This window comes from Periplaneta americana, chromosome 10 (assembly GCF_040183065.1).
Source record: "Periplaneta americana isolate PAMFEO1 chromosome 10, P.americana_PAMFEO1_priV1, whole genome shotgun sequence".
Lineage (NCBI taxonomy): Eukaryota > Metazoa > Arthropoda > Insecta > Blattodea > Blattidae > Periplaneta > Periplaneta americana.
In genome coordinates, this window is record NC_091126.1 from 25,460,517 (window position 1) to 25,481,847 (window position 21,331).

Below are 21,331 nucleotides of genomic sequence, written 5' to 3' on the forward strand. Positions count from 1 at the left end.
ACTAATGTTTACAATTTAAATTATTTACTCTAGAACACGTAATTTTTATTATTTACTCCACATTATTTATTATTTACATTATTATGTAGTGTTGTGTATTGTAATGCAAGACATGTTATTTGATAATACTGTAGAATATTTATTTTGTACATTGTGCACAATAGTGTAAATAATGTTTTGTCAATGTAAGCCTTCATTCTTCATGATAGTGTAAATAGTGAAAATAGCGTATTTTAGTGTAGGCCTACATGATGTAATGGTCTACTTTCAAAAGCCGATTGGCACAAACACTGCTTTTCGTCTCTAGAATATGATATTTCTTCAAATATTACTTTTGTCAAATACTTATTTTTAATACATCAATTTTCCTTTACTGTGTTAATCAGTCCTTCGAATCAAACAGTCTTATTTAACACTAAATTCTAATTGTTTAACTCTTTAAATTACGATGAAGTGAAGAAAAACGACTAGAAGCATTTGAAATGTAGATTTGAAGAAGAATGGAGCGTGTGAAATGGACAGACAGAATAAGAAATGAAGCTGTGTTGGAAAGAGTGGGTGAAGAAAGAATGATGCTGAAACTGATCAAGAAGAGAAAAAGGAATTGGTTGGGTCACTGGCTGAGAAGAAACTGCCTTCTGAAAGATGCACTGGAAGGAATGGTGAACGAGAGAAAAGTTCGAGACAGAAGATATCGGATCATAGACGACATTTAAGACACATGGATCATATGAGGAGACTAAGAGGAAGGCAGAAAATAGGAAAGATTGGAGAATACTGGGTTTGCAGTGAAAGACCTGCCCTTGGGCAGAACACTGTGTATAACTCTTAGAATTACATAAAAGTAAACAGATCTAAATTTTGCTCATACTACATATTATCATTATGCTGCAAAGAAGCAAATTTTACAAATGCAGGTAAATACTATTGAACCTACTTCATTTTAACCATAGCCTGCATGGCAGTTTATGCTATATTTGTTTCATTTGTTCACTTTTCAAATTGCATGTACACTTTGCTTACAACAAAACACTATTACAGCAAAATAATTTTAACTAGAAAATAAAGATGTGTTCTACAGCTGGGGCCATCCACGAAACTAAGCTATAAACATGAAAAAAATCAATATACAGTTATGAAATAATAATTTTAATTGTAAAGGAAACTAAAATAACAAAGGACAGCATATCTAAGGTCTGGAACGTTTCATGGTATATGACAGTAGATATTAACAATAAAATATGGTGTGGGGTCAGAAAAGACCCCCAGGTAAGTGTCGAAGTTAAAAAGACATAATTGGTAAAACAGTCCAATCACTGATGAAAAATCATGATCGTGGAGGTGGTGATAATGATGAAATGTATTATCTAAGCTTCAAATAATTTCTTCAAAATATTTTTTTCTGTAACAAAGTGAAAAAAGTAATATTTTCAGTCATAATGACAACTCTTATGTTTCGCAGCCATAAATACAGGGTGTTTCCGGGCTAGTGTTGCAAACTTTAAGGGATGATGAGGAAGGGCTATCAATTTCAGATAAAGAACCCTGGTCCGGAAATGACTGAGTCGAAAGTCATAAGCAAAAATAGTTGTGTGGAAATGGAATTGTAATTTGGCACCACGTGCCCTCCTTCCCTTAACCTATGGACAAGTCGTGGAAAGATGGTATGGGTCGGATGTCTCCTACGTGGGTACTTGCCTCGATACAATCTGTGAGCTTGTCTACTGTTCCCATTGGCTCATCCGTATTCGAAAATCATGTCTGCATATTCCGCTCTCGTGTACTCCTCCATTTCACTAGGAATGATCGACTGGACACTGCAACTTGTGCACATACACTGCTGTCTACAGGCGTGCATATCAGGACCGACTATTCCGTTACACATTACGCTATCTGCATTGCTTCAGTGTAGTTGCCTGTCCCCACCCCTCAGACAGCGCACTGAATGGAATACTTAAGTATACAACGTAAACAACGTCAGATGAATACAGTATGTGTAAGATGTACAGATAAATACACATAAATAAGGTGTACAGAGGAATAAAATTATTTCATTTTCACACAACTATTTTTGCTTGTAACTTTCGACTCAGTCATTTCCGGGCCAGGATTCCTTATCTCAAATTGATACATGTGCCCTTCCCCATCATCCCTGAAAGTTTGTAACACTAGCCCGGAAACACCCTGTATTCCGTGTAATATGAACATATAACGATAGAGAAATAATAATGAACAATTCTAATCCAACTCTGGGGCTTAAAAATCACAGTTTTAATCTTCGAATCTTACGTTAGTAGCAACACGTGCATTTAATAAGAGGGGAAGGATCACCAATCTGTCTTAGGAGAGCCCGGTAGCGTAACTGTAGTGTAAATCAGCCTTAATTCTCTGGACATGCATAATTTATTAGAGACGGGCTTAAGAGTTGTGTATAAAAATAAAACACAACTTCAAGAGATGGGAGAGGGGGTCTATCGATATATTAATTCCCATCTGGAAGTAATTATAACCCCCCAGTACTTAAGTGCATTAAACCAGGCGGACAATTTCAGCTAATAGTATGGATGGCAATTTCCTCAGACTACCCATTAATGGAGACCAGACAAAATACGTTGTGGCGGTGCAAGGAATCTTTTAAGATGGAATCTTCAAGACGACAACGTCTGAAGAAAGAAGCACTTGAGGCAAGTATGTGCAAAAAAGCATGTTTAAAATTGTTTTATGTCTGTAAGGAGAGAGATGTCCAAAAGGTGATGATACAAATGCTCAAAAATGCATAACCTGTGTTTTGAATGCTACTGTTGCTATTAAGTTTCTCAATGGAGCTAAAAACCGATACTAACACGAAGCGGAAGGAATTACAAATATCGTCTTCACAATAAGATAGGAATTAATGGAACTGTTTTGAAATCCTTTGCTTCTAACCTTAGTAACAGAACACATGTAACCAAAACTATAGGCCTAATGACTCTAGTAGCACACGAAACATTAATATCGGAGTCTCACAAGGGATTGTTCTTGGTCCTATTTTTTTTAAATATACAGTATATGAATGATTTACTGGCAATTAATTTATAAAAATTCAATGGTGAAATATATTTCTATGCGGACGACACTGTTGTTATTTTTGCAGGTAAAACTTGGGACGAAACCCACCTTAATGTAAATAATGGCACCACTTTGATTAAAAAAATTGGTTTGGTTCCAACCTACTTGTCTTAAATCGTACTAAAGCTGCGGTTGTACCATTTTCGTTAACACCTGTTGGTATGAAATCTCCTGATTCGTTCTCGCATTTAAAAATTCATACATCCAATAAATTTGTTCTACTCATAATTATAACTGTCCTATTCTAAATGAATCTCCTCAAGTGTCTCGGAATAATAATCGACCAACACTTACGTTGGGATAAACGTTCTTTTTTTTTTTCTTTGCAATATATTAAGAAACATTTTCCACAATTTTGTTATCCTACAAAATTACTCGACTGTCCATACTTTACGAATGATTTACCTCACATTAGTATCTACAAGCTATATTACAATATGGTAGACTATTATAGAATGGGGTTTGTTCTCTTAGTACCTCCCTCATGCCAATAACACTGCTACAGAAAAGAATAATAAAAATATGTCTTAATAACCCTCTTGTTTATCCCTGAGAACTGTTGTATTCTGAATTTAAAGTATTTAAAATCCATCAAATTTATAATATCTTATTGATTTTCGTACATAAAAATCGTAATATATTTAATTTGTATTCATATAATTATAAAACTAAAATATCAGAAAACATAAGCTTGACAGAATCTAAATGTTCCACAACTGTAGCTTATAACCACAGTAGCAACTTCGGTCCAAGGCTCTATAACAAGATAACAGTTAAATTACGAAACATTCAATTTGCTAATGTTTCTTATTTAAAAAAAAATCAATTAAAACTTATTACTTAGGGAGGCAACATAAATTTTAAGTCGCTGTAATATCTGTGTTTTCTTTCCTCTTTTATTACTTTGTTTATTAATTAATTAAATACTTGCTTTAAAATTTTGTGTAATGTCCCCTGAGCACGAGTATGTAGGCCTACTCCTTCTCGGGGGTGTTACAGTGATTTTTATATATAAGAAAACGATATGTATCTCCATTCTAGTAATATAAATTTATTATTATTATTATTATCATTATTATTATTATTATTATTATTATTATTATTATTATTATTATTATTATTATTTACATATATTTATGACTTGATATCTGAGAATAACCCTAAGAAATTTGACCTGTGCATGTTTTAAATTTTACCACAAAGAACATTGATAAAAACTACGTCATCTGTACAGTATTTTTTCCACGATAGTATTTTTTGAAAATAATATTTTAAAAAATCTTAATATACAGTACGTACGTTACACTATGAACACCTGACTGATGTTAGCAGTCTGGCCAACACACAAAATTCAACATCAAGTTCAGTATGAAGGAATAAAAATGATGCAGGTAGAGTAATTGTGATATTTCGTGTTCAACTGAAAAATTTTTATTTATTTTTGTTAAGTGAAGTTTGAATTGTTTAAATAAAGTTCAGGACATTTCAAATGCATTGATTTATTTCTTATAATGTGCATTAATTAACGCTGTTTATTGCGTATGAATTTTACACGCATTGTAGCATGCATAGAAGGCTGTGGTTTTCATTATAATACTAGAGAAGTTGTTTGTAATATTTCAACATACTTATCTAGTTTGGCAAAATCCAGTAAAATCAACTTTCAATCATGGCGGCCGTTTGCTGTAACGACGAGAAAATACAATGTCGTACAGAAAAGTATATTACCACTATACTTCAAAGAGCGTTTCAAGTAAAACAATTACATAATAAAACAATTATAGACAAAACCCCCAACGATATGTAAACTCCAAGAAGAGGTAAATATGAGTAATTATTACGAAAATCCGACAATTTTACCTCCTTCGACACGATATTATGTCAACTTCAACAAGAGGTAAATGTGAGTAATTATTACGAAAATCCGACAATATTACCTACTTCGACACGATATGTCAACTTCAACAAGAGGTAATTATGAGTAATTATTACGAAAATCCGACAATTTTACCTCCTTCGACACGATATTATGCCAACTTCAACAAGAGGTAAATGTGAGTAATTATTACGAAAATCCGACAATTTTACCACCTTCGACACGATATGTCAACTTCAACAAGAGGTAATTATGAGTAATTATTACGAAAATCCGACAATTTTACTTCCTTCGACACGATATTATGCCAACTTCAACAAGAGGTAAATGTGAGTAATTATTACGAAAATCCGACAATTTTACCTCCTTCGACACGATATGTCAACTTCAACAAGAGGTAAATATGAGTAATTATTACGAAAATCCGACAATTTTACCTCCTTCGACACGATATGTCAACTTCAACAAGAGGTAAATATGTGTAATTATTACAAAAATCCGAGAATTTTACCTCGTTTGACACGATTTGTCAACTTCAACAAGAGGTAGATATGAGTAATTATTACGAAAATCCGACAATTTTACCTCCTTCGACACGATTTGTCAACTTCAACAAGAGGTACATATGAGTAATTATTACGAAAATCCGACAACTTTACTTCCTTCGACACGATATGTCAACTTCAACAAGAGGTAAATATGAGTAATTATTACGAAAATCCGACAATTTTACCTCCTTCGACACGATATGTCAACTTCAACAAGAGGTAATTATGAGTAATTATTACGAAAATCCGACAATTTTACCTCCTTCGACACGATATTATGTCAACTTCAACAAGAGGTAAATGTGAGTAATTATTACGAAAATCCGACAATTTTACCTCCTTCGACACGATATGTCAACTTCAACAAGAGGTAAATATGAGTAATTATTACGAAAATCCGACAATTTTACCTCCTTCGACACGATATGTCAACTTCAACAAGAGGTAAATATGTGTAATTATTACAAAAATCCGACAATTTTACCTCCTTTGACACGATTTGTCAACTTCAACAAGAGGTAGATATGAGTAATTATTACGAAAATCCGACAATTTTACGTCCTTCGACACGATATGTCAACTTCAACAAGAGGTAATTATGAGTAATTATTACGAAAATCCGACAATTTTACCTCCTTCGACACGATATTATGTCAACTTCAACAAGAGGTAAATGTGAGTAATTATTACGAAAATCCGACAATTTTACCTCCTTCGACACGATATGTCAACTTCAACAAGAGGTAAATATGTGTAATTATTACAAAAATCCGAGAATTTTACCTCCTTTGACACGATTTGTCAACTTCAACAAGAGGTAGATATGAGTAATTATTACGAAAATCCGACAATTTTACCTCCTTCGACACGATTTGTCAACTTCAACAAGAGGTACATATGAGTAATTATTACGAAAATCCGACAACTTTACTTCCTTCGACACGATATGTCAACTTCAACAAGAGGTAAATATGAGTAATTATTACGAAAATCCGACAATTTTACGTCCTTCGCCACGACATGTCAACGTCAACAAGAGGTAGATATGAGTAATTATTACGAAAATCCGACAATTTTACCTCCTTCGACACGATATGTCAACTTCAACAAGAGGTAAATATGAGTAATTATTACGAAAATCCGACAATTTTACCTCCTTCGACACGATATGTCAACTTCAACTAGAGGTAAATATGAGTAATTATTACGAAAATCCGACAATTTTACCTCCTTCGACACGATATGTCAACTTCAACAAGAGGTAAATACGAGTAATTATTAAGAAAACCCGACAATTTTACCTCCTTCGACACGATATGCCAACTTCAACAAGAAGTAAATATGAGTAATTGTTACGAAAACCCGACAATTTTACTTCCTTCGACACGATATGTCAACTTCAAGAAGAGGTAAATATGAGTAATTATTACAAAAATCCGAGAATTTTACCTCCTTCGACACGATATGTCAACTTCAACAAGAGGTAAATATGAGTAATTATTACGAAAATCCGACAATTTTACCTCCTTCGACACGATATGTCAACTTCAACAAGAGGTAAATATGAGTAATTATTACGAAAATCCGACAATTTTACCTCCTTCGACACGATGTCAACTTCAACAAGAGGTAAATATGAGTAATTATTACGGAAATCCGACAATTTTACCTCCTTCGACACAATATGTCAACTTCAACAAGTCCACACCTGTGGAGTAACGGTCAGCGCGTCTGGCCGCGAAACCAGGTGGCCCGGGTTCGAATCCCGGTCGGGGCAAGTTACCTGGTTGAGGTTTTTTCCGGGGTTTTCCCTCAACCCAATAGGAGCAAATGCTGGGTAACTTTCGGTGCTGGACCCCGGACTCATTTCACCGGCATTATCACCTTCATTTCATTCAGACGCTAAATAACCTAGATTTTGATACAGCGTCGTAAAATAACCCAATAAAAATAAAAAAAAATTTACTTCAACATGAGGTAAATATGAGTAATTATTACGAAAATCCGAAAATTGTACCTCCTTCGACAAGAACACCACGCTATGTACTACATAGAAAATTCAATGGTCTCGTAAAGTGGTTCTGATATTCACTGCAAGGAAAATAATTGTGTTAAAGCTTTGGTCAGTATTTGTGGCATAAGCTAACCTATCACAAGCCCCTTTCACGAGACCCAGAGCTATACAGGATTCTCAGTCTTCGAAACCACACAAAGACGGCTGAAATTACGTCAATAATTATATCTTACAGCATGTCAGAAATACCTGAGTTATGTGTGAAAATTAATTGTGTGGTGTGGAGCTGGACATACAGTTTGATTACGGTGTACTGCGCGGCGGTTGTACCCTAGCATTCTTTGCCTCGTAGTTAAAGAGAACTGTTATGTATGAATAATAGGGTTTTTGTTGACTTACGGGGAGAGGACGTGGGGGGAGATGATTAGTGACTTAATCCGGTAGTCAGAATAATTGCTGCGACATGTTTGCGTGTCACCAGAACTCTGTTTTATGCATCGAAGGTTTTCCCCGCCGGCTTTGCCAGTCTCGGCACCGAAGCCCTGTTTACAATTAAGTGAAGTTATAAAGCTCCGAAAGTCAAGGACACTGGGACAAAACCAGCTTAGAATTATACCCATCCAGACTAATGCTATACTTACCCAACCTAGCTAATAATTGGACATGTTTGAAATTCCGATCTGACAATTTCTCTCTCTTTCTCTCTTTGTGTGACAAAAAAATAGAGTTATAATCAAGAGAAAGAGGGTTAAAAATTCTTCTTTGAAGCAAGTAAGCGAAGTAGGATGGCATCTGAAACAGCCGCAAGCGCTAGCCACTATGCCTATCTATTATCGACTATTCGTATTCCATCTGCTCCACAGATCAGTGATCATCTTCTGCTGCCTCCTTAGACCTCGGGCTACCAGCAGCTAGGGATGACCATCTGATGGCAGAGTCCATGTAGTGAGGGCGCCAACAAAACTTCACATGAAGCTCAGGTCTATCAAATGAATCCACTTAACCAAAATGTCTGAAGAGACAGACTCGGGTTTTTAGACGACTATTACACTTTTACTACGTCATACTGCTTTTGACCAATAAAACAGTACGAAAGAACGTCTTTCAAACAATCATGGCTGCTTATCGCACAATTTTATCGTTTCCCTAGCATTTGTTTAATTTTATCGCTTCCCTGGCATTTGTTTGTTTTCATCACTACCCTAGCATTTGTTTCCTTGTTTGCCAACATTTCAAACTGCAAATTCTTTACGCTACTATAAAACATGCTTTGCGATCGTAATTTGTTTCCCAAATATATAGTCGACTGAAAATGGCGGCTCCGTTCAAACATTTTGGTGAAGGTAACATTAGTGAAATAGAATTTTAGTAAGTCAATTAATATCTATTTTATTGTATTACAGTCTTACTAATAAACCGTGTATACTTTTTATACGAGACTTATGCAGAGTTGAGACAGAAAACGTTACTAATAAACCGTGAATAAGCTATGGACGTATAAACAGTCTGTAAATATACAATGGGAATTGCTTTGCAGTAGTTATATATACGAAACCCCTTGTTTAAGCGTTGTATATAGGGAAAAAATGGCCGTCCCTCTAACAGCTGTTCGTATCGACTGTCATTTTATGATGATGGTTACCTTGTAACCACAGAAGAACAAACCAAAGATCATAGAATTATTAGAATAACATTGCTGTAGCTTGTGCTCTTTGACCAAAATGTAGTGTGGTAATCGATTAGAGCCAGTTGTACTATCGATATTTAACACGCCACACTAGAGCGCTCTACCGGATGCAATAGAGAACCTCAGATATTCTATTACCTTTCGTAACGAAGTAATGACGAAACTATGACGTAGCTGTGTAACAGCTGTACTGTCATACACGGCGTATGTAGTGATTATTAGTAAGGAATTTACACACGGCTTACAAACGAGCTACTCATTGTATAAGTACTGTATAAGACTGTTAAACGTCTGTATATAGAGTTTTTATTAGTAAGACCGTTAGACTACTTCATTTCTTCTAATCTTTATATACTTTTTTCTAATCGTGTAATAGCCAATTAAATCCCACTCGAGTTTTGATTTTCTCTAGATAAATCGAAACATCCAGTGAGAATACTGTTGATAAATAATACGATGTAATAATTTAGTATTCTAGCGTTGCTGAATCTATTGTGAAGTATTGATTGGGGTTTTAGCAGTATCAGAAATGTATAAATTAATTGTGAATTGTGGAAACCTCACAAGTCACAATTTTTCTCCAATTCTTCCAGTCCGTAACCAGCTGCTCTACCAACTGAGCTACCCGGCCACCAATAATAATAATAATAATAATAATAATAATAATAATAATAATAAAAGGTATCCCCGTCACACGCCATGAAGGCACTTGGGGGCATGGAGGTAGAGCCCCATGCTTTCCGTGACCTCGGCACTAGAATGAGGTGGTGTGGTCGGCACCACGCTCTGACCGCCTTTTACCCCCGGGAAAGTCCCGGTACTCAATGTTATAGGAGGCTGAGTGAACCTCGGGGCCGTTCTGAAAGTGTGAAAGTGTGAAAAATCCCGTCACCACTCGGGATCAAACCCCGGACCTTCCAGTCTGTAATCAGCTGCTCTACCAACTGAGCTACCCTGCCACCAATAATAATAATAATAATAATAATAATAATAATAATAATAATAATAATAATAATATTGATTGATATAAACGTGGTAAATAATAATAATAATAATAATAATAATAATAATAATAATAATAATAATAATAATGATTTATTTATTTAACCTGGCAGAGTTAAGGCCATACGGCCTTCTCTAACACTCAACCAGGAGTAAAAACTGCGTTGCAAGAACACTACAAATTTACAAAGTACACTACAATTTTACACACAAAACCGAACAAGATAATAATAATAAAATGTAAACAACAAGTAAGAAGAAATCAGACATAATATATAACATAGAGAAAGAAAGAAAAAAGCATAATAAAATGTGAACAGCATGTCAAAAACAAAGGAGGCATACAAAGTATAAAAAATAAGACAATTATTGATAATAATAATAATAATAATAATAATAATAATAATAATAATAATAATAATAATAATAAATAAGAATAGTAATAATAATAATGATAATAATAACAATAATAATAACAGGCCTAATAGTAATAATAATACTAATAATAGTAATAAAATAGTGCAGTACAAAGCATACAATGAATACAATATTTTAAGTACACACAGTAAGGAAAATTATGATTATATATATCTCAACTTATCACATTAGAGATATACGGTACCATTACCGGAAAAAAATTAAAACAAAAATATAAAATAAGTTAAATATCACTAGAACATAAAATGTGAATACGTGGAAACATGAATACAACACTTGTCATAATAGTAATTTAGTTTGGCAACTCGTCATAAGATAATTTTCTAACTTGGATTTGAAAGATTTCAATGTTCGGCAGCCCTTGACTTCAGGCGGCAGAGAGTTCCAGTGACGAGAGGTAGCAACAGTGAAAGATGAGGAATACAGAGATGATGTGTGAAGTGGAATTTCTAGCGTGTTATCGCGTTGTGATCGAGTATTAATAATATGTTAGCGAGATAGAGTATGAAAACGAGCGAATAAAGTTTGTAAATAATGGTTATTCATAATATCTGTTTAAAATCGTCGGATTTTATAACCAGTATCTTCTCACCATTGCCATCGAAACAGCTATAAAGCTTTCAGAGTTTAGAAAATAACACTGGGTATATAGGTGTCTTCTTAGCGGATATCCCTCTCTTTGTAATATAACTAAAATGAGTTATTTACGAATTTTCTAATGTATATAAAATACCAGAAATATATCTGAATACTGTAAGTAAGGATTGCTTTAAATATAAACCCTTTACATTGCCTATTAGTAAATGTACCAATATATGAAGAGTCCACTGTTAGAATGATGGATGCAATTTGGAATACATTTTGCAGGAGAAGCAATTGAAGTTTGAAATGCTTAGCGCTCAAAGCGTAACTGTGATTTTCCGATCATTACTGGACAATGACTATCAGTGTTAATATCATATAACTCTCTATGTAAATTCTATATGTCTTAAGCTATGCATTGACAGTCTTGGTTCATTTTCGACAAGAAAGTGACATCCATCATTCTTGCAGTGGACTCTTCATATGTTATTTTGTTATATTTTCAATAACGGAATAAGTGAAATAGATTTACTTCTGTTATTTTATATAGACTACGTTATAGAATACATAAAACATTTATTTTATTTATATTACAAATAGGGGAGATGTTCACTATGCGAGTTTAAAGTCAATGATAATTTCTAAACTCCGACCGCACTATAGCAACTCTCCAGCCCTAGTTCGGCGAAATAAGAAACTTCTATGAGGATACTCCTTGCATTATAACAGCTAAACCCTCCCTGGGACTAACAGCGGTGAAGACATACAAAATTGTTCGTGAAAATATCTTCCAAAGGCAGTGGCGGCTCCTGCATATTTCTTAAAAGGAGGAAAGAAGTTAACAGCACGAAATGACACCTTCTTGAATGAAACGTGCTACAAATTAACCTAAATGCATACATGTAAGACCAGGTAGTGTTGGGGTTGGCCTTCCCTTCTGTATAGCAATAATCTGTTCTTGTAAAGTGAGTTTCCTAAATTGTCCAAAATATATTTTTTGACTTCCATTCATTGTTGAATAATTGCACAACAAGGAAATTCACAACCTCGTAGCATTTTTCGAGCACACTACAACATCACACGTATTGGAAGAGACTAGCTACTAACTCGTAACCGGAACCGTTTTACGGAAATGGAAATTGGAATGGGAAATAATATGAGGGAAGCGAGAACACTGCACCCACCCACGTGGTCTGTGTTGCCACATGTACATTTTACAAGTTCCATATCACGTGCTTTTGAAGAATGTCAGTTCTTGTAAATTCATACTACCATTATTGTTCAAAGCTGCCGGTGGCCGATTAATTTTTTGTTAAAAATGATGTAGTTTGGAGTACCTACTTTCAGTTTCAAATATATTTGTACAAAACTGACAACTTGGCTGGTGCCCTGTCTAGTAAACAATGAATAGAAGTGAATTTCAGGGGCCAACTACGTAGAACTACTTCCTCTTTGTTTTACATAAACCCGACTTTAACTTTCAAATATCCACGAAAGTTTCAAACCATGAATAGTAGCCTATATAAAGTGCAATGAATAATATTTTTTATTTATAATTTAAAAAAAAGTTTACATGGTGTCTTTCATAGCGTTGCGTTAAAACTGTTTTTGTTGTGTCTCCTCCTAGATGTGTTACAGTCCGGTTGAATGCAACATCGTTAGGTGGCAGCGGTAGCGAGCTTTCTGCACGACCAGTCGGTTTCTGTTTCCCGCCCATGACTGATTCAGAGCAGGATCTCCTCCCTATCCGTTCATTTACTTGCTTTAAAACTCTGTTGCTTTCTCTGGCCGCTAGTGCGCTGTTGTCTATGTGTATTAACTGCAGTAGAGGAGGAACGGAGTGCCTTTCCTCCACACAGACAATCTCGCATCCTTCTCACAGTTTTCTACAGCACATGAGCGCGCGTCGTTTAAAACTCGATCAACAGAGTTTTTCTTATAGCTGTGAACTTAAAAATTATCGAATTTCAAGGCACATATTTTATTTGGTATTTAATTTCAAAAGTAGAAAATGTGAGGAGGATGTTCCTCCGTTCCCTCCCCCGAGGAACCGCCACTGTCCAAAGGCCTTTCGGAAATCGAACACCTATCCCATCTCCAAGAAATTTTCAAGTAAGCTACGGTGCGAATTAATACAAATTTTGAAGCCTAAAATGTTCTAAAAATTAAAAGCAAATAGCAATAAATCGCCAAGACCTAACAGAGGTTTCGAAAGAAGCATCGATGGTCAACCCTTGACGGGGACTTGTCTTAAGGTCGAGCCATAAGGCTGCAGACCAAACTGACCCAAAGCTCGGGAAATTATGACAATTTCACTTTGGAATAGTAAGGTTGTAGCAATTGACTTGCTGGCAGCACGCTTTGCGATGCACATCTGCAGATATTGATTGCACAAAATTATACGATTCCATCTGCTTGCGGAATGACGGCATTGTTCAATTAATGCGCAATGGTGGCTGACGTCCCTCGGGGGCCTCTGGTCCATCCAGAATGCTTGACCAGTAGCACCGAAAACTAGCTATTCGTAGAATTCAGTAGAAACAAATTTTGTACAACATTCCCCCCGACAAAAACTCTAAAGGAGAAAAAAAAAGGATGCTGGCATTTATTTAATGTATGCATAATGGTGGCAGCGATGTAGATTTGCCGTGCTTTAGTAAATTCGGCACTAGATGGAGTTGAAATCCATTGCTCACACTATATTGAACCTGCGCTATGCTACATCTAAAAACAACGTTTTAGATCTCAAAATTCAATAAAAAAATTACATTATATGACACTTAAAATTAAATTAAAGTGTCGTTAGCATATAGCATAGCCTATATCACTTAATGCATCGTTATACTATAATTCGTGCCGCTGTCCTCTTTTTTTTTTCAAGAACTAAAATCATTTTACTGTCCCTCCCACATATGCTCGACAGGGTATTTTAAAACCAAACTTTTAGAGGTATTTTAATTTCATATTGTCGTCGTATTGATACTACAGATCAAATGAAGATATATAAATTACAATGCGAAATAAGGAAATATATTTCATAGCTCTGACTTCAGCCGACAATCTCATTGATATAGTAATGGTTGTGATTATTATTATTATTATTATTATTATTATTATTATTATCATCATCATCATTGTTTAGTTCTGAAACATATGCAAGTACCGTATTTACTCACTTTTTATACCTCCTTCTACTTTAAGAGCAAAATTTAATTGTGTGTGTATATAAGCATTTTCCGTGAAATTTTCATATAGGGAATTGTTCTTTTTCTGATCCAGTAGCACGCTCACGTGTTTTCCAAACATACTTATGACTCATCCTGTATTAATAATGATATTATGATAACTAGGGCTAGGATTTTAATGAAATAGCATTTTCTTTTTGTAGTAAGTCAGAAACATAGCTGCTTTAGTATTTATAATATGTGATAAATTGAGTGTTTTAAAACATATTTGTTAGGCATTTTTTGCATTTTTTGCCTGTTTCAACTCATAAGAGCATCTTTTATTTTATTCGGTCATTTTTTAGGCATTTTCATTTAATTTTGGCCATAAATCCCCATTATTAATATAAAATAATGTTTATTTCCTTTGATATTTTCTTTACATATTTTGTCCATTAATATCCATTATTTTGTACAATATTTGAATCGTTTTTCTACACAAATATTGCCATTTTAACGTAGTACACCCCATGTAATGAATCAGTCCAACCACCCCTTCAATATAGACTCCTCTATACCTGCTAGTTCCGGATAAGAGTGGCCTTGTGACAGACTACACGGAAACTAAAAGTAAAGTAAATCCATGCTGCTACAGCCCACGAAGGGCCAAGACCGACCAGCCGACTGCTGACCTCACATCCACAGGTCGACGTAGAGGTGAACGATCATACATGGGAGCTACATCACGTAAAATAATTAATAAAAGTGTGTATTACTTAGAGAAAATTATGTAAAATTCAATTTAATTACTAGTCTAAATATTAAGTAGTACAAAACCTCTTTTCCTACTAAGCAAATTATGTCTAAATATTAAGTAGTACAGAACCTCTTTTCCTACTAAGCAAATTATGTAACATCAATATTTAGGTAATTTTAAGGGCATTTTTGAAAAATTTTTAGGTCATAAATACATTGTTTTAGGACATTTCTTCATGATTTATATGTCATCAAAATCCTAGCCCTAATGATAAAGTAGTGTGCGGTATAATTCCTTTAATTGTGTGTATTAAGTTACGTGTTGTTGGAAGTGTTACAGTAAGCAAGAATAGACTATAGATAACGAAGCGGGACAAAATAGAAAGGCTCTGTTGTTTGTTTCATAGTAGCAAAAACCAATAGCCAGTATAAAATAGTGAAATGTCAGTAAATTGCTAAACAAAAAATAACCAGGAAATGACACAATAATGGTGGTTCAATTAATCCCTGCTACATCAGACTGAACTCGTGTGATGTACAGTGTAACAGACCGTAGCATTCACGTTTTAGATAAACGTAATATGGAATATTGTTTGAAATTTGTAAAAAAAAAAAAAGCGTAAACTGAACAGAATACAAAATGAACACCATAACTGCACTAAAATCCGTTTCACTCTAATGATAACATGACAGGCAAACAAAAAACAAAAAATAATAATATAGCCACAATGATAAAAATCATAAGCGACAACGTTAGAAACGATTAGATCGTACTCAGTGGCTTTGCGTCAATAAGAGCACAAGAGCACGTGAACACCTCGTTTCCATTAATGGACGACTAGTTTTATTATTTAATACTGTATTGGCATAGTGGGATATATTATATCAGGATCGAGTATTTTAAACTTCCCGCATCTTGCATAAACTTCTTAGGTAAACTTGGCAACATCCGTTCACGTAGAAGCCGTGCTCTTTTCAAGAAGGTTATAGGAATTTCACGCATGCGCGGGAGAAAATTGTCTTTCGCTGTCGCTTATGACTCGTCAAGAGCACAAAGCGTTAAGTGAACAGTGAATCTATCCTACAGATGTCAGGTGCATTGATGCCTAACGTTCACGTGCTGTATCTCGAGGAGGAAATTTAATAGTCCGTATTTTAGCCTGTAGTTGTCAGCATCTCACTATCTGAACGTTTACTTTATGTGCATGTGTGTACAGTGCTGCTATGAGAGTGTAGTTTGTGAATTACCATACATCAATGTCAGCATAATAGCATAGTTTGGCTTTCAAACACGTGCTGGCTGAATGTGCTGGTGGTATGAATTTAAATATCTGTATGGTGGTGTATATTATTTCAGAATAATATTTACTGGCATGTATTTATAGTAATCAATCTATGCGAATGGGATTGCAGTACTGGTATAGGCTATAGTGTATCAGTGTGTTGTGAATCAAAATATATTACTGAACACACGCATTTGTAAATAACGGAATTGTGGTATGTATTAATTTTTAACAAACGTAAACAATGAATTCTGTTCAAGTAATTTTGAACGGTAAAGAACTGGGTAAACCGGCTTACGAGGAAAAATTTGAAATAAAAAGACTGGGTTTCATTATTATTATTATTATTATTATTATTATTATTATTATTATTATTATTACATGTTGTTTTGAATTTATATACGATTTTTTCGGTAGAGAAATATTGGAATCATGACATGTCATATCAGGCTAAACGTACGATTTCAAACTCTCTTCGATTTTGGAACACAAAATTGTGAACGCACAATATTTTGTCACGAGCCGCCACTGATCGTACTGTACTTTCTCCGTTCATGAAGCTCTGATGGTAAATATTTTTCTCAGCTATTGTCTACTTGCAGTAACCTTGCCAATGTCTGCTGATGGAGCGAACGAGTGTCTTTTATGCATACAAATCCATGAAGTAGGGCTGATATGAATGAAAACTGTAGTTAAGGAATGGACATAAAGTCTATAAAATACGAACTTTAAGAAGCTATTACCAATGTAAGTTCCCATTTATTATAATTAATGACGCCATATTTTAATTCGGTATAACACCATTTCTGTTACTGACTTAAATTTGAAGCTTCCCTTACTAATATTATTTTCAATTTATAGCTGGAAATACTTGTCGCTTAAAATAGCATACATTTCATTCCTTCACAAAGTCAGTAGTAACACATTTTCTCTTCACGATGCGCGGTTGCATCTACCGTGTTAATGAAAGCATCCAGAATGCACTATTTTATAATACATACAGTCGTTTTACCTTCCAATCGATAAAGTGGTGGAAATTATAGCCAATAAAGACAGGGGTATAATTTTGAACGGTCTTCTCAAACGATAGAAACTGACAAGACGGGGGGGGGGCGAGGGACTGGGAAAGTGTATTATGGGTTGGGCCCCGGGCTTCTTGAGCATCATTTACATATGCAGTCAGCCGGCTTAAGATCCTCTATTTCTCCCCTCCTCCGTCTGGACCGAGGTTGTGCTCCTAATCCGGAGCGGGGAAAGAGGAATGAACAAACCAAATTCATAGAAGCGAGCAGGGCTTAATGCTGCTCCGCTTGATATGTAGAATATTTAATACAAACATTCCTAGAAGTGTAGTTTTACAAAATGATTCCCACATAATTGAGAGGGGTGGCAATGTACGTCCTCTTCAAGTGTTCCAATATACACCCTCGCAACCAACAAGGTCTATAGAGGGGTAGAATGCTCGCGCGCTCATTTTTGAAGGCCTAAGAGAGCTAGGATATTTCTACCCCTTCAGGAATTCCAGCAATTCTGCTGGTACTTCCGTACTGTCGATGAATTGCAAGAGACTTCATTCATGTGTGCTTTCTCGTTTACGCCACCATTTTACGGAGCTTTACGTATCTCTCTACTGGGTGTTCATTTCAAAGTGTGTCATGACGTCACTGTTGATGAGACAGCGATTTGAAGCGAATTTCAGCTTTTGTGTCAGAGAAGTAAGCCTATTAATCAAGGCGTTCAATCTGAACTTGAGAACGTGTAGGGTATAACTTGAACGTCGTAGCAACAGATGGCGGTCTGTACGGTCTGTGTGCTACCATAACCTCTTTCGAACTGTCTTTTGCGCGGCCAAGTCGTACGCAGGGTATTTGTTGCGTACGGCAACATTCCACAATACAAATCAAATCTCCGTGTCCATGTTCACCGTCGAAGTTAATGTCAATAAATATGTAATTAATCGTCTTAACCCTCTCCCCATATCTCGACAGAAAGAAAAAACTCACCTCAGTACATGTTTCGAAACAGTTCACATTCCTGCCACTACCGGCGTTCCCGTACGTATCGGTAAGTAGGTACTCTTCTGAATGAACGCCGTACTTGCTAGGCAACTTCCCTGGCAGATAAGTAATACACCTCTGCGGAAGTGCAGGAAGATTGAATTCTCTAGGCTCATCGACTAGCCAAGTGACGGCATAGAGCGAGCCATGACACACTTTGAACTGAACACCCAGTATTCACTGAAACCTACAAGCGAGGAGGCGAGACTTGGCATTTGAGCTCGAGGAAAGAGTGAACTGTCAGAAAGAGAGCATGTTGTATGAATGTACCGACATGGGAGTTCACCTCACAAGCAAATATTCTCATGGGGGCAGATAAAAAGTTATTTTTTTTCTTCCACCATGTTAATAATGCCAAAACAAGTGCTTACACCAATTTTGGCCACTCGAGCGCAATTACGAGGGCCGTAAGAATAAGTTTCCCTTGGGACGTTTACAGAAACAAAACACAATTTCATGGAAGCATTTATTGGCACAGATATAGCAACTGAGTAAAAGAAACGCAGGCCAGCCTGAAAAATATAGTTGGCCAAATTTATTAAATGAAACCGCTTTAGTTTATGACGATGAAGATGATGGTGATGCCGATGATAATGATGAGGACACACTACATGAAGTAAAATGATTTAGGCCTATATTCTTCTGACGAAGTGTCTCATGTTATAATTATTTATCATTATTAATATGCTTACATAATCAGATTTTATAATAGTACATTATGTAACGAGCCTATAATGATAGTAAATAAGACGCCAGTATGTTTGTTTATGAAACTCGTTTGCGCTCGTTTCATAATTTTCATACGAGCGTCTTAATTACCACTATAGGCAAGTTTCATACGACTTTTTATGCTCGACCATATTTCTAACTTGAAATTATTCAGAAGTATTCATTTTATTCGTATCTGACTGAAGATCGGAAGTGACCTTGTGCATAGCTCGTAAATTGTGAGATGTGCGCAGACGCGAAAGTATTGATTTTTTTCCGAGGAGCAATAATGTCATTGACCTTGATGTAATCTAGAGAATAAAATGAACTAACCTGGAAATTGATTTAGAATTGAAAAACGAGATGACAAATTGAATTTATTTGAATATTATTTACAATTAACGCTAATTATTATAGTAACAGAACATAGTATAGTAACAGTATAGGATTTCCAGCCTCCGTGACGTTTCCCTCGTTGTCTTTCGAGTGCATATCCGAGAATAATCGAAAACCTGAACTTTAATGAATAGGTGTACTTTAATGACATGCATTAAAGAACTGCTACCAGGTGAATAATTACTACATTTCGGCATGGTCGAGCATAAATGATCTGAAGTCAGAGTTGTAGGTTTTCTTTACTGACCTAAGAGTAAGATATGATTCGAGTTAAAGAGATAATGTATGCTGATAATGGAGAAATAATAAAACGAGAACAATAATAACAATGAAGGAGTTCATAAGAAACCTGTCCCTTGGCCACTTTGCTCTCCTAGATTCCCACTGCCTATGCATGGATTCGAACCCAACATCATCTCCTGAGGAGCAGTCGTCTGCGGAACGCGACTCTTGGAAGACAGGAACTATAAACACGTAGAACCTAATGACTCGTGAAGAATGCCAGAATCATAATAAGCTCGTTGTGGCTTTTCTTACCACATGTGCCGGGAACTGAACTCCTGTTTCATTGGCTACTGGAGCGTTGTTTTTTAAATGTTGTGAAGTAGAGTCAGGTGATTTAAAATTAAAGACTCGGATTGATAATCATCCAGAAAGTCTGGGCGACCATGCTACATAATTCAGTACACAACCACACAACAGGAAGAACATTGCAATAAATAAGAAAGTTTGGGACGTCCGTGTAACCACACCGCGTCGCGACGCCGCGATTATGACGTCTTCAAGGCAGCAGGTCGTCGTCCCAGCAAACCGCGTCCTCTACAATTGTTCATACTTTCTCTGCCTTTCTCTTTTTCAAAACGGAGGAAAGGTTATGGTATCACATATCCTGTACATTTTCTCCATTCATATAATATCCTTCGTTTCCGACCACTTTCCCGAATCTGTTTTTCCGAAAACATTATTTCATAAGGGGAGAGGATGGTATTTTTTTTATTTTTTTTTCTATTTGGTGTAAAATATTAACTTATTGTATGTAGAGAGCTCATAGATGTAGCAACTCAACCAAAAATAAATAAAAAAAAATTATTTGGGGGCCCAGATTTGAAAAAATATATATACCCAATGCAGGATATTACTAAAACCGATATATCTAAACCATTTTTAAAGGTAGATTCATTCAGTTTTTTGCAATGTACTTGCAAAAGCATGCTCTACAAACTGTCTTAACAGAATTTTGATATTTGTTCCTACGTTTGTAAAATAAACAATTTAAATTTAATAACACTTTTCTGAATTCCTTTCCTGCAAACAAACGGAAGTAGGTTTAAAATGAAATCAATTTAAAAAATTCTGTTACAAAGAAATGTTTTCTAATAGTCTAAAGAATGTGTGTTCTAAATTTCATGCATGTATCTTTAACAGTTCAGAAATTATATCCATTTTTGTCTGGCAATGTAGCAAACAAATGAAGTTACCGTAAACCGATAAAAGGGGGCGAGTGATTTAATAATCCATAGCGCAGGAAGTTTAAAAATGGCGTCTCAACATCCGATAAGGGCACAAATACCCACGAAATGTTATGCAACGCATTCCATACATACCAAAGAGTATTTTAAAGATTTTTTAATCCAATTTACCGGAAACAACAATAAAAGAGGGGGGGGGAGTGATTTAAAAATCCATAACTCAGGAAGTTTAACAATGGCGTC